The sequence below is a fragment of the Siphateles boraxobius genome, unplaced genomic scaffold (genome assembly GCF_051911475.1).
Source record: "Siphateles boraxobius isolate OS27281-9 unplaced genomic scaffold, OSU_SipBor_1 63, whole genome shotgun sequence".
NCBI lineage: Eukaryota > Metazoa > Chordata > Actinopteri > Cypriniformes > Leuciscidae > Siphateles > Siphateles boraxobius.
Window position 1 is genome coordinate 1,330,812 of NW_027509190.1, and position 13,915 is coordinate 1,344,726.

Sequence of the window (13,915 nt, forward strand, 5' to 3'; positions counted from 1 at the left end):
TAGAAGATGGCTCCTTCCCATAATCTGCTCTGCAAGCAGTGTGACAGTCTGTGAATTCCACAAACAACAGAACAGAGGTCATTCGGCATGGCAGTCTGCCTACAGCTCCTTGGTACGATGGCCTTCACCTGTCTCAAAAGTAAGGGTTTTGTATCGAATTGCAGCATTTATATTTAACATGCCTCCACTTGTTTCCACCCAGTTTTGAACTGAAGACCTTTGCGTGTAAAGCGAAAGTGATATCATGGCATGTGCTTTTTAGAAGATGGCTCCTTCCCATAATCTGCTCTGCAAGCAGTGTGACAGTCTGTGAATTCCACAAACAACAGAACAGAGGTCATTCGGCATGGCAGTCTGCCTACAGCTCCTTGGTACGATGGCCTTCACCTGTCTCAAAAGTAAGGGTTTTGTAGCATTTATATTTAAAATGCATCCACTTGTTTCCGCCCAGTTTTGAACTGAGGACATTTTGCGTGTAAAGCAAACGTGATAACCACTACACTACGGAAACTTGATTTGGACGGTACCCACCTAGTGTCATTCGGCATGGCAGTCTGCCTACAGCTCCTTGGTACGATGGCCTTCACCTGTCTCAAAAGTAAGGGTTTTGTAGCGAATTGCAGCATTTATATTTAAAATGCATCCACTTGTTTCCACCCAGTTTTGAACTGAGGACCTTTCACGTGTAAAGCAAACATGGTAACCACTACACTACGGAAACTTGATTTGGACGTCAGTCCCACCGCTTCTAGGGTACGCTTGTTCAAAAGCGACTGAAACTATAGACTGCCCAGTGTTTTTAACATGGCAAAAAGCTGCTAATTTTGTTGGCAGACCGAACATTTTATATTACTGTACAGGAAACCTCAATGGTCATTTGTTTTATTTTTGTCCTTTTCTAAGAGATTAAACCACAAACATCCCTGCAAGTGTACTGACCTGCTCAACAGAAAATCGCATACGAAATTTTTGCAAAAATCACCCACAGTTTCCGCCCAGTTTCGAACTGGGGACTTATCGCGTGTGAGGCAAACGTGATAACCACTACACTACAAACACGTCTTCAGGTTGCAGACATTAATCTTTAGGTGCACGCTTATTAAAAAGCATATAAAGGAAATGAGCGCTGCACCCACCTAGCGTGTCAAAGAGTTAAAGTTTTCTGTCAGAATCCAACCACTGTTTCTTCTCGGTTTCGAACCGAGGACCTTTCGCGTGTTAGGCGAATGTGATGACCACTACACTACAGAAACCTATTGATGAGGTGCATGTGCTTTTTAGAAGATGGCTCCTTCCCATAATCTGCTCTGCAAGCAGTGTGACAGTCTGTAAATTCCACAAACAACAGAACAGAGGTCATTCGGCACCCACCTAGTGTCATTCGGCATGGCAGTCTGCCTACAGCTCCTTGGTACGATGGCCTTCACCTGTCTCAAAAGTAAGGGTTTTGTAGCGAATTGCAGCATTTATATTTAAAACGCATCCACTTGTTTCCGCCCAGTTTTGAACTGAGGACCTTTCGCGTGTAAAGCAAACGTGATAACCACTAAACTTCCGAAACTTGATTTGGACGTCAGTCCCACCGCTTCTGGGGTACGCTTGTTCAAAAGCGACTGAAACTATAGACTGCCCAGTGTTTTAAAAATGGCAAAAAGCTGCTAATTTTGTTTGCAGACCAAACATTTTTTATTACTGTACAGGAAACCTCAACGGTCATTTTTGTCCTTTTCTAAAGAGATTAAACCACAAACATCCCTGCAAGTGTACTGACCTGCTCAACAGAAAATCGCATACGAAATTTTTGCAAAAACCACCCACTGTTTCCACCCAGTTTCGAACTTGGGACCTTTTCGCGTGTGAGGCGAACGTGATAACCTCTGCACTACGGAAACACGTCTTCAGGTGGCAGACATAAATCTTTAGGTGCACGCTTGTTAACCCTCTGGGGTCCAAAGTGTTTTTGGGGTTCTGGAGGTGTTCTGACATGCTCTAACATTTGAGCTTTTTTCAGTTATTTATAAACATGTTAATGGCAAAGGTGTAATTTCACTCTATATAGCACAAACAGGGCTACCATAATATGTTAGCAAGATTGTATGTACATGTTTGTATTTTTGAGAGAATATTGTTTATGCATGGTTATTGAAAAAACTAAAACTTAAAGTCTCTGAAATAAGGCCACAAAACACATACTAAATATGTGTCCACAAGACTTTTGACTAATTGCTGTTCTCGCCTAGGATTTTTGCTTCAAAATGATCTGAAAATCATCCTTCCAAATCATTCACATAAAACAATACATTGATTTAAATTTAGTAAAACACTTTTTGTTTGGAAAGGCAATATGCGAAATGGGCGTGACTCATGTATAATGGTCTGATTCACACCTGTGAAGACAAAAGACCTGCTTAATGAGCCGCATAATGAGCTTTTCACAGGTGTGTCACTGAGCCACAAGAAACAATACAAGGACACAAGAAAAGAAATGTGTATATATACTACAAAATTGGTTCACAGTTGGAAACATCTATAAAAAAATAGTATTTTTCCACTTGTATTTTTGCTTGCAAATTGTATAATATCCAAGGTGAACATTTCTAGTAATTGTGTAGTTAATTCTCATACTGTATTTTCAGAAAGTTTTGAATATGTATCCTCTCCCCAAATTTGTCACTAATAAAACACAATACAAATAATTTGAAGAGAAGGCTTATATTGACCTTTTAAGATTTTGTTTACATCTACCTTGTAAATATATTATTTGCTATTTTATTAAAAAGGTTACAATTACAGCAACAATTAAAATAACAATATTTCAAGTGTAATATTTCTTTGTAAAAACTAAAGTGTACATTTTATCATACATATTTCAAATTTAAGGATTCATTAGTTTGAATAAAGCCTACATTGGAACAAACACTATAATAGCATCCTAGTTGATGACTTTATTTTTGACAAAACAAACATAGCCTAATATATTTAACATTTGAGCAGAAATTAGTGAACAAAAGCTTATTCAATGTGGCAGTAGTCTATAGTTTAGGCTACAGTAAACAGTTAATAATCTATTTAAAACTAGTCAACAAAATGTTGTCTTTCATATTTCTTCTGTAACATAGGCATATTGTTTGTTGTTTTTATGATAGCCTATATTAGGGCATATAAATATTAATTTGCAGTTTAATACGTTGCTAATACAAAGACATTTTAACGTTATTTCAACCTATTTCAGTCGATTTTCACTCATCTCAGTATAGCAATAGGGTTTGGTAAAAACTGTTCAGTTCATTCATTCACACACGCGATTCATATTTAAACAGTCTTTTTGCAGTTTACATACACTATGATATCGCGATTAGAACAATAATAAAAAAACTTACTTCTCAGATGGATATTTCATATTTCTTTGTAAAAACTAAATTATACATTTTATCATACATATTTCAAAGTTAAGGATTCATTAGTTTGAATAAAGCCTACATTGGTACAAACACTATAATAGCATCCTACTTGATGACTTTATTTTTGACAAAACAAACATAGCCTAATATATAACATTTGAGCAGAAATTGGTGAACAAAAGCTTATTCAATGTGGCAGTAGCATATTTTACATTAAACAGTTAATAATCTATCCAAAACTAGTCAACAAAATGTTGTCTTTCATATTTCGTCTGTAACATAGGCATATCGTTTGTTGTTTTTATGAGCCTATATAAGGGCATAACTTTTAATTTGCAGTTTAATACGTTGCAAATACAAAGACATTTTAACGTTATTTCAACATATTTCAGTCGATTTTCACTCATCTCAGTATAGCAATAGGGTTTGGTAAAAACTGTTCAGTTCATTCATTCACACACAGACGCGATTCATATTTAAACAGTCTTTTTGCGGTTTACATACACTATGATACCGCGATTAGAACAATAATAATAAAGAACTTACTTATCAGATGGATCCGTTGCTCCTCGGAATGAAAAAAAAACAGCACATGTTCTGAGGTAAATGTCCCAGGATTACTCCTCACACAGCCTCGCAAGAAGAAATAGTAGGCTACATTAATCTGATGATTACATTTGTTGTGTTATCGCGTTTATGAGGGGCGTTGACACTTTGCATGTGTTGCTTCAGATCATTTGCGTTTGAATACCGCGCGCTCTCCGTGGGCGTGTCAGATTAGCAGAATAATGAGCTAAGAGAACGATAATGAGATCGGCTGACACCTCTCTCTTTTTTAATAGATTACATAAACAGAGAATATTTATTTTAGTTTTGAATTAGATATTTTAAAAGTACAAACTTAAATGATTATAAAGATATATTGCTCGTGCTTGTGTGAATAGTATTCGCTGAGCTTTGTTTAAGTTTAGAGACGTGCACCAGAAAATTTTTTTACGGAGACAGAGAGGCAGAAAGCACACCCTGTTTATTTTCTTCATTTTACAAAAGCACACGGTTTTGATGTTAATGTGAGTGTACACAAAAAAAGAAGACCCTCTATAGTTTATAATCATGTATTGATTTTATTTATATGACGTAAAATGACGGAGTATTTTAAGTCTATGTTGCTGCTATGTGGAAAAAAAACGACCCAAGAGAGTTAAAAAGCGTATAAAGGAAATGAGCGCTACACTCACCTAGCGTGCCAAAGAGTTTACATTTTCTGTCAGAATCCAACCACTGTTTCTGCTCGGTTTCGAACAGAGGACCTTTTGCGTGTTAGGCGAACGTGATGAACACTACACTACAGAAACCTATTGATGAGGTACATGTGCTTTTTAGAAGATGGCTCCTTCCCATAATCTACTCTGCAAGCAGTGTGACAGTCTGTAAATTCCACAAACAACAGAACAGAGGTCATTCGGCATGGCAGTCTGCCTACAGCTCCTTGGTACGATGGCCTTCACCTGTCTTAAAAGTAAGGGTTTTGTATCGAATTGCAGCATTTATTTTTAACATGCCTCCACTTGTTTCAGCCCAGTTTTGAATTGAAGACCTTTGCGTGTAAAGCGAACGTGATATCATGGCATGTGCTTTTTAGAAGATGGCTCCTTCCCATAATCTGCTCTGCAAGCAGTGTGACAGTCTGTGAATTCCACAAACAACAGAACAGAGGTCATTCGGCATGGCAGTCTGCCTACAGCTCCTTGGTACGATGGCCTTCACCTGTCTCAAAAGTAAGGGTTTTGTATCGAATTGCAGCATTTATATTTAACATGCCTCCACTTGTTTCCACCCAGTTTTGAACTGAAGACCTTTGCGTGTAAAGCGAAAGTGATATCATGGCATGTGCTTTTTAGAAGATGGCTCCTTCCCATAATCTGCTCTGCAAGCAGTGTGACAGTCTGTGAATTCCACAAACAACAGAACAGAGGTCATTCGGCATGGCAGTCTGCCTACAGCTCCTTGGTACGATGGCCTTCACCTGTCTCAAAAGTAAGGTTTTGTAGCATTTAAATTTAAAATGAATCCACTTGTTTCCGCCCAGTTTTGAACTGAGGACCTTTTGCGTGTAAAGCAAACGTGATAACCACTACACTACGGAAACTTGATTTGGACGGCACCCACCTAGTGTCATTCGGCATGGCAGTCTGCCTACAGCTCCTTGGTACGATGGCCTTCACCTGTCTTAAAAGTAAGGGTTTTGTAGCGAATTGCAGCATTTATATTTAACATGCCTCCACTGGTTTCCACCCAATTTTGAACTGAGGACTTTTCACGTGTAAAGCGAACGTGATAACCACTACACTACGGAAACTTGGTTTGGATCTCATTCCCACCTCTTCTAGCGTACGCTTGTTCAAAAGCGACTGAAACTATAGACTGCCCAGTGTTTTTAACATGGCAAAAAGCTGCTAATTTTGTTGGCAGACCGAACATTTTATATTACTGTACAGGAAACCTCAATGGTCATTTGTTTTATTTTTGTCCTTTTCTAAAGAGATTAAACAACAAACATCCCTGCAAGTGTACTGACCTGCTCAACAGAAAATCGAATACGAAATTTTTGCAAAAATCACCCACAGTTTCCGCCCAGTTATGAACTGGGGACTTTTCGCGTGTGAGGCGAACGTGATAACCACTACACTACAAACACGTCTTCAGGTTGCAGACATAAATCTTTAGGTGCACGCTTATTAAAAAGCATATAAAGGAAATGAGCACTGCACCCACCTAGCGTGCCAAGGAGTTTACATTTTCTGTCAGAATCCAACCATTGTTTCTGCTCGGTTTCAAACCGAGGACCTTTCGCGTGTTAGGCGATTGTGATGACCACTACACTACAGAAACCTATTATTGAGACGGATGTGCTTTTTAGAAGATGGCTCCTTCCCATAATCTGCCCTGCAGGCAGTGTGACAGTCTGTAAATTCCACAAACAACAGAACAGAGGTCATTCGGCACCCACCTAGTGTCATTCGGCATGGCAGTCTGCCTACAGCTCCTTGGTACGATGGCCTTCACCTGTCTCAAAAGTAAGGGTTTTGTAGCGAATTGCAGCATTTATATTTAAAATGCATCAACTTGTTTCCGCCCAGTTTTGAACTGAGGACCTTTCGCGTGTAAAGCAAACGTGATAACCACTACACTTCCGAAACTTGATTTGGACGTCAGTCCCACCGCTTCTAGGGTACGCTTGTTCAAAAGCGACTGAAACTATAGACTGCCCAGTGTTTTTAACATGGCAAAAAGCTGCTAATTTTGTTGGCAGACCGAACATTTTATATTACTGTACAGGAAACCTCAATGGTCATTTGTTTTATTTTTGTCCTTTTCTAAGAGATTAAACCACAAACATCCCTGCAAGTGTACTGACCTGCTCAACAGAAAATCGCATACGAAATTTTTGCAAAAATCACCCACAGTTTCCGCCCAGTTTCGAACTGGGGACCTTTCGCGTGTGAGGCAAACGTGATAACCACTTCACTACGGAAACAAGTCTTCAGTTTGCAGACATAAATATTTAGGTGCACGCTTATTAAAAAGCATATAATGGAAATGAGCGCTGCACCCACCTAGTGTGGCAAACAGTTTAAATTTTCTGTCAGAATCCAACCACTGTTTCTACTCGGTTTCGAACCGAGGACCTTTCGTGTGTTAGGCGAACGTGATGACCACTACACTACAAAACCTATTGATGAGGTGCATATGCTTTTTAGAAGATGCCTCCTTCCCATAATCTGCTCTGCAGGCAGTGTGACAGTCTGTAAATTCCACAAACAACAGAACAGAGGTCATTCGGCACCCACCTAGTGTCATTCGGCATGGCAGTCTGCCTACAGCTCCTTGGTACGATGGCCTTCACCTGTCTCAAAAGTAAGGGTTTTGTAGCGAATTGCAGCATTTATATTTAAAATGCATCAACTTGTTTCCGCCCAGTTTTGAACTGAGGACCTTTCGCGTGTAAAGCAAACGTGATAACCACTACACTTCCGAAACTTGATTTGGACGTCAGTCCCACCGCTTCTAGGGTACGCTTGTTCAAAAGCGACTGAAACTATAGACTGCCCAGTGTTTTTAACATGGCAAAAAGCTGCTAATTTTGTTGGCAGACCGAACATTTTATATTACTGTACAGGAAACCTCAATGGTCATTTGTTTTATTTTTGTCCTTTTCTAAGAGATTAAACCACAAACATCCCTGCAAGTGTACTGACCTGCTCAACAGAAAATCGCATACGAAATTTTTGCAAAAATCACCCACAGTTTCCTCCCAGTTTCGAACTGGGGACCTTTCGCGTGTGAGGCAAACATGATAACCACTTCACTACGGAAACAAGTCTTCAGTTTGCAGACATAAATATTTAGGTGCACGCTTATTAAAAAGCATATAATGGAAATGAGCGCTGCACCCACCTAGTGTGGCAAACAGTTTAAATTTTCTGTCAGAATCCAACCACTGTTTCTACTCGGTTTCGAACCGAGGACCTTTCGTGTGTTAGGCGAACGTGATGACCACTACACTACAAAACCTATTGATGAGGTGCATATGCTTTTTAGAAGATGCCTCCTTCCCATAATCTGCTCTGCAAGCAGTGTGACAGTCTGTAAATTCCACAAACAACAGAACAGAGGTCATTCTGCATGGCAGTCTGCCTACAGCTCCTTGGTACGATGGCCTTCACCTGTCTCAAAAGTAAGGGTTTTGTAGCATTTATATTTAAAATGCATCCACTTGTTTAAGCCCAGTTTTGAACTGAGGACCTTTTGCGTGTAAAGCAAACGTGATAAATACTACACTACGGAAACTTGATTTGGACGGCACCCACCTAGTGTCATTCGGCATGGCAGTCTGCCTACAGCTCCTTGGTACGATGGCCTTCACCTGTCTTAAAAGCAAGGGTTTTGTAGCGAATTGCAGCATTTATATTTAACATGCCTCCACTTGTTTCCGCCAAGTTTTGAACTGAGGACCTTTCGCGTGTAAAGCAAACGTGATAACCACTACACTACGGAAACTTGATTTAGACGTCAGTCCCACCACTTCTAGGGTACGCTTGTTCAAAAGCGACTGAAACTATAGACTGCCCGGTGTTTTTAACATGGCAAAAAGCTGCTAATTTTGTTGGCAGACCGAACATTTTATATTACTTCACAGGAAACCTCAATGGTCATTTGTTTTATTTTTGTCCTTTTTTAAAGAGATTAAACCACAAACATCCCTGCAAGTGTACTGACCTGCTCAACAGAAAATCGCATACGAAATTTTTGCAAAAAACACCCACAGTTTCCGCCCAGTTTCGAACTGGGGACCTTTCGCGTGTGAGGCAAACGTGATAACCACTACACTATGGAAACAAGTCTTCAGGTTGCAGACATAAATCTTTAGGTGCACCCTTATTAAAAAGCATATAAAGGAAATGAGCGCTGCACCCACCTAGTGTGGAAAACAGTTAAAATTTTCTGTCAGAATCCAACCACTGTTTCTGCTCGGTTTCGAACCGAGGACCTTTCGCGTGTAAGGCGAACGTGATGACCACTACACTACAGAAACCTATTGATGAGGTGCATGTGATTTTTAGAAGATGGCTCCTCCCCATAATCTGCTCTGCAAGCAGTGTGACAGTCTGTGAATTCCACAAACAACAGAACAGAGGTCATTCGGCATGGCAGTCTGCCTACAGCTCCTTGGTACGATGGCCTTCACCTGTCTCAAAAGTAAGGGTTTTGTAGCGAATTGGAGCATTAAATTTAAAATGCCTCCATTTGTTTCCGCCCAGTATTGAACCGAGGACCTTTCGCGTGTAAAGCGAACGTGATAACCACTACACTACGGAAACTTGATTTGGACGGTACCCACCTTGTGTCATTCGGCATGGCAGTCTGCCTACAGCTCCTTGGTACGATGGCCTTCACCTGTCTTAAAAGTAAGGGTTTTGTAGCGAATTGCAGCATTTATATTTAACATGCCTCCACTTGTTTCCACCCAATTTTGAACTGAGGACCTTTCGCGTGTAAAGCGAACGTGATAACCACCACACTACGGAAACTTGGTTTGGTCTCATTCCCACCTCTTCTACCGTACGCTTGTTCAAAAGCGACTGAAACTATAGACTGCCCAGTGTTTTTAACATGGCAAAAAGCTGCTAATTTTGTTGGCCGAACATTTTATATTACTGTACAGGAAACCTCAATGGTCATTTGTTATACTTTTGTCCTTTTCTAAAGAGATTAAACAACAAACATCCCTGCAAGTGTACTGACCTGCTCAACAGAAAATCGCATACGAAATCTTTGCAAAAATCACCCACAGTTTCCGCCCAGTTTCAAACTGGGGACTTTTCGCGTGTGAGGCGAACGTGATAACCACTACACTACAAACACGTCTTCAGGTTGCAGACATAAATCTTTAGGTGCACGCTTATTAAAAAGCATATAAAGGAAATGAGCGCTGCACCCACCTAACGTGCCAAAGAGTTTAAATTTTCTGTCAGAATCCAACCACTGTTTTTGCTCGGTTTTGAACCGAGGACCTTTCGCGTGTTAGGCGAATGTGATAACCACTACACTACAGAAAATTGGTTTGGATCTCATTCCCACCTCTTCTAGCGTACGCTTGTTCAAAAGCGACTGAAACTATAGACTGCCCAGTGTTTTTAACATGGCAAAAAGCTGCTAATTTTGTTGGCAGAACGAACATTTTATATTACTGTACAGGAAACCTCAATGGTCATTTGTTTTATTTTTGTCCTTTTCTAAAGAGATTAAACAACAAACATCCCTGCAAGTGTACTGACCTGCTCAACAGAAAATCGCATACGAAATTTTTGCGAAAACCACACACAGTTTCCGCCCAGTTTCGAACTGGGGACCTTTCGCATGTGAGGCGAAAGTGATAACCACTACACTACGGAAACACATCTTCAGGTGGCAGATATAAATCTTTAGGTGCACGCTTATTAAAAAGCATATAAAGGAAAGGAGCGCTGCTACCACCTAGCGTGGCAAAAAGTTTAAATTTTCTGTCAGAATCCAACCACTGTTTCTGCTCGGTTTCGAACAGAGGACCTTTTGCGTGTTAGGCGAACGTGATGAACACTACACTACAGAAACCTATTGATGAGGTACATGTGCTTTTTAGAAGATGGCTCCTTCCCATAATCTACTCTGCAAGCAGTGTGACAGTCTGTGAATTCCACAAACAACAGAACAGAGGTCATTCGGCATGGCAGTCTGCCTACAGCTCCTGGGTACGATGGCCTTCACCTGTCTTAAATGTAAGGGTTTTGTATCGAATTGCAGCATTTATATTTAACATGCCTCCACTTGTTTCCGCCCAGTTTTGAACTGAAGACCTTTGCGTGTAAAGCGAAAGTGATATCATGGCATGTGCTTTTTAGAAGATGGCTCCTTCCCATAATCTACTCTGCAAACAGTGTGACAGTCTGTGAATTCCACAAACAACAGAACAGAGGTCATTCGGCATGGCAGTCTGCCTACAGCTCCTTGGTACGATGGCCTTCACCTGTCTCAAAAGCAAGGGTTTTGTAGCGAATTGGAGCATTTCATTTAAAATTCCTCCACTTGTTTCCGCCAAGTTTTGAACTGAGGACCTTTCGCGTGTAAAGCAAACGTGATAACCACTACACTACGGAAACTTGCTTTAGACGTCAGTCCCACCACTTCTAGGGTACGCTTGTTCAAAAGCGACTGAAACTATAGACTGCCCGGTGTTTTTAACATGGCAAAAAGCTGCTAATTTTGTTGGCAGACCGAACATTTTATATTACTTCACAGGAAACCTCAATGGTCATTTGTTTTATTTTTGTCCTTTTTTAAAGAGATTAAACCACAAACATCCCTGCAAGTGTACTGACCTGCTCAACAGAAAATCGCATACGAAATTTTTGCAAAAAACACCCACAGTTTCCGCCCAGTTTCGAACTGGGGACCTTTCGCGTGTGAGGCAAACGTGATAACCACTACACTATGGAAACAAGTCTTCAGGTTGCAGACATAAATCTTTAGGTGCACCCTTATTAAAAAGCATATAAAGGAAATGAGCGCTGCACCCACCTAACGTGCCAAAGAGTTTAAATTTTCTGTCAGAATCCAACCACTGTTTCTCTCGGTTTTGAACCGAGGACCTTTCGCGTGTTAGGCGAATGTGATGACCACTACACTACAGAAACCTATTGTTGAGAGGGATGTGCTTTTTAGAAGATGGCTCCTTCCCATTATCTGCCCTGCAAGCAGTGTGAAAGTCTGTAAATTCCACAAACAACAGAACAAAGGTCATTCGGCACCCACCTAGTGTCATTCGGCATGGCAGTCTGCCTACAGCTCCTTGATACGATGGCCTTCACCTGTCTTAAAAGTAAGGTTTTTGTAGCGAATTGCAGCATTTGTATTTAACATGCCTCCACTTGTTTCCACAGAATTTTGTACTGAGGACCTTTCACGTGTAAAGCAAACGTGATAACTACTACACTACGGAAACTTGGTTTGGATCTCATTCCAACCTCTTCTAACGTACGCTTGTTCAAAAGCGACTGAAACTATAGACTGCCCAGTGTTTTTAAGATGGCAAAAAGCTGCTAATTTTGTTGGCAGACCGAACATTTTATATTACTGTACAGGAAACCTCAATGGTCATTTGTTTTCTTTTTGTCCTTTTCTAAAGAGATTAAACCACAAACATCCCTGCAAGTGTACTGACCTGCTCAACAGAAAATCGCATACGAAATTTTTGCAAAAACCACCCTTAGTTTCCGCCCAGTTTCGAACTGGGGACCTTTCGCGTGTGAGGCGAACGTGATAACCACTACACTACGGAAACACATCTTCATGTTGCAGACATAAATCTTTAGGTGCACGCTTATTAAAAAGCATATAAAGGAAATGAGCGCTGCTACCACCTAGGGTGGCAAACAGTTTAAATATTCTGTCAGAATCCAACCACTGTTTCTGCTCGGTTTCGAACAGAGGACCTTTCGCGTGTTAGGCAAACATGATGAACACTACACTACAGAAACCTATTGATGAGGCACATGTGCTTTTTAGAAGATGGGTCCTTCCCATAATCTACTCTGCAAGCAGTGTGACAGTCTGTGAATTCCACAAACAACAGAACAGAGGTCATTCGGCATGGCAGTCTGCCTACAGCTCCTGGGTACGATGGCCTTCACCTGTCTTAAAAGTAAGGGTTTTGTATCGAATTGCAGCATTTATATTTAACATGCCTCCACTTGTTTCCGCCCAGTTTTGAACTGAAGACCTTTGCGTGTAAAGCGAACGTGATATCATGGCATGTGATTTTTAGAAGATGGCTCCTTCCCATAATCTGCTCTGCAAGCAGTGTGACAGTCTGTGAATTCCACAAACAACTGAACAGAGGTCATTCGGCATGGCAGTCTGCCTACAGTTCCTTGGTACGATGGCCTTCACCTGTCTCAAAAGTAAGGGTTTTGTAGCGAATTGGAGCATTAAATTTAAAATGCCTCCATTTGTTTCCGCCCAGTATTGAACCGAGGACCTTTCGCGTGTAAAGCGAACGTGATAACCACTACACTACGGAAACTTGGAAACTACGGAAACTACAAAAAGCTGCTAATTTTGTTGGCAGACCGAACATTTTATATTACTGTACAGGAAACCTCAATGGTCATTTGTTTTATTTTTGTCCTTTTCTAAGAGATTAAACCACAAACATCCCTGCAAGTGTACTGACCTGCTCAACAGAAAATCGCATACGAAATTTTTGCAAAAATCACCCACAGTTTCCGCCCAGTTTCGAACTGGGGACTTATCGCGTGTGAGGCAAACGTGATAACCACTACACTACAAACACGTCTTCAGGTTGCATTAATCTTTAGGTGCACGCTTATTAAAAAGCATATAAAGGAAATGAGCGCTGCACCCACCTAGCGTGGCAAAGAGTTAAAGTTTTCTGTCAGAATCCAACCACTGTTTCTGCTCGGTTTCGAACCGAGGACCTTTCGCGTGTTAGGCGAATGTGATGACCACTACACTACAGAAACCTATTGATGAGGTGCATGTGCTTTTTAGAAGATGGCTCCTTCCCATAATCTGCTCTGCAAGCAGTGTGACAGTCTGTGAATTCCACAAACAACAGAACAGAGGTCATTCGGCACCCACCTAGTGTCATTCGGCATGGCAGTCTGCCTACAGCTCCTTGGTACGATGGCCTTCACCCGTCTCAAAAGTAAGGGTTTTGTAGCGAATTGCAGCATTTATATTTAAAACGCATCCACTTGTTTCCGCCCAGTTTTGAACTGAGGACCTTTCGCGTGTAAAGCAAACGTGATAACCACTGAACTTCCGAAACTTGATTTGGACGTCAGTCCCACCGCTTCTGGGGTACGCTTGTTCAAAAGCGACTGAAACTATAGACTGCCCAGTGTTTTAAAAATGGCAAAAAGCTGCTAATTTTGTTTGCAGACCAAACATTT

At 40.9% G+C, this 13,915-nt stretch overlaps 1 long non-coding RNA gene and 12 other non-coding genes across 13 annotated transcripts in view; 1 reads left to right on the forward strand and 12 right to left on the reverse strand.

Moving 5' to 3' along the window:
* The window catches only part of LOC143719415 (uncharacterized), a 694,388-nt gene that overhangs the window by 207,622 nt on the left and 472,851 nt on the right, over positions 1 to 13,915 (forward strand). The window lies entirely within an intron of this gene.
* trnav-uac (transfer RNA valine (anticodon UAC)) lies at positions 439 to 511 on the reverse strand. Its single transcript has one exon. It is a non-coding gene; the product is annotated as a tRNA-Val (tRNA).
* On the reverse strand, positions 1,181 to 1,253 carry trnav-aac (transfer RNA valine (anticodon AAC)). The gene has a single exon. It is a non-coding gene; the product is annotated as a tRNA-Val (tRNA).
* On the reverse strand, positions 5,478 to 5,550 carry trnav-uac (transfer RNA valine (anticodon UAC)). The gene has a single exon. It is a non-coding gene; the product is annotated as a tRNA-Val (tRNA).
* On the reverse strand, positions 6,867 to 6,939 carry trnav-cac (transfer RNA valine (anticodon CAC)). Its single transcript has one exon. It is a non-coding gene; the product is annotated as a tRNA-Val (tRNA).
* trnav-cac (transfer RNA valine (anticodon CAC)) lies at positions 8,729 to 8,801 on the reverse strand. Its single transcript has one exon. It is a non-coding gene; the product is annotated as a tRNA-Val (tRNA).
* trnav-uac (transfer RNA valine (anticodon UAC)) lies at positions 8,925 to 8,997 on the reverse strand. The gene has a single exon. It is a non-coding gene; the product is annotated as a tRNA-Val (tRNA).
* trnav-uac (transfer RNA valine (anticodon UAC)) lies at positions 9,211 to 9,283 on the reverse strand. Its single transcript has one exon. It is a non-coding gene; the product is annotated as a tRNA-Val (tRNA).
* Positions 10,288 to 10,360, reverse strand: trnav-cac (transfer RNA valine (anticodon CAC)). The gene has a single exon. It is a non-coding gene; the product is annotated as a tRNA-Val (tRNA).
* trnav-cac (transfer RNA valine (anticodon CAC)) lies at positions 11,368 to 11,440 on the reverse strand. Its single transcript has one exon. It is a non-coding gene; the product is annotated as a tRNA-Val (tRNA).
* trnav-cac (transfer RNA valine (anticodon CAC)) lies at positions 12,210 to 12,282 on the reverse strand. The gene has a single exon. It is a non-coding gene; the product is annotated as a tRNA-Val (tRNA).
* On the reverse strand, positions 12,951 to 13,023 carry trnav-uac (transfer RNA valine (anticodon UAC)). Its single transcript has one exon. It is a non-coding gene; the product is annotated as a tRNA-Val (tRNA).
* On the reverse strand, positions 13,411 to 13,483 carry trnav-aac (transfer RNA valine (anticodon AAC)). The gene has a single exon. It is a non-coding gene; the product is annotated as a tRNA-Val (tRNA).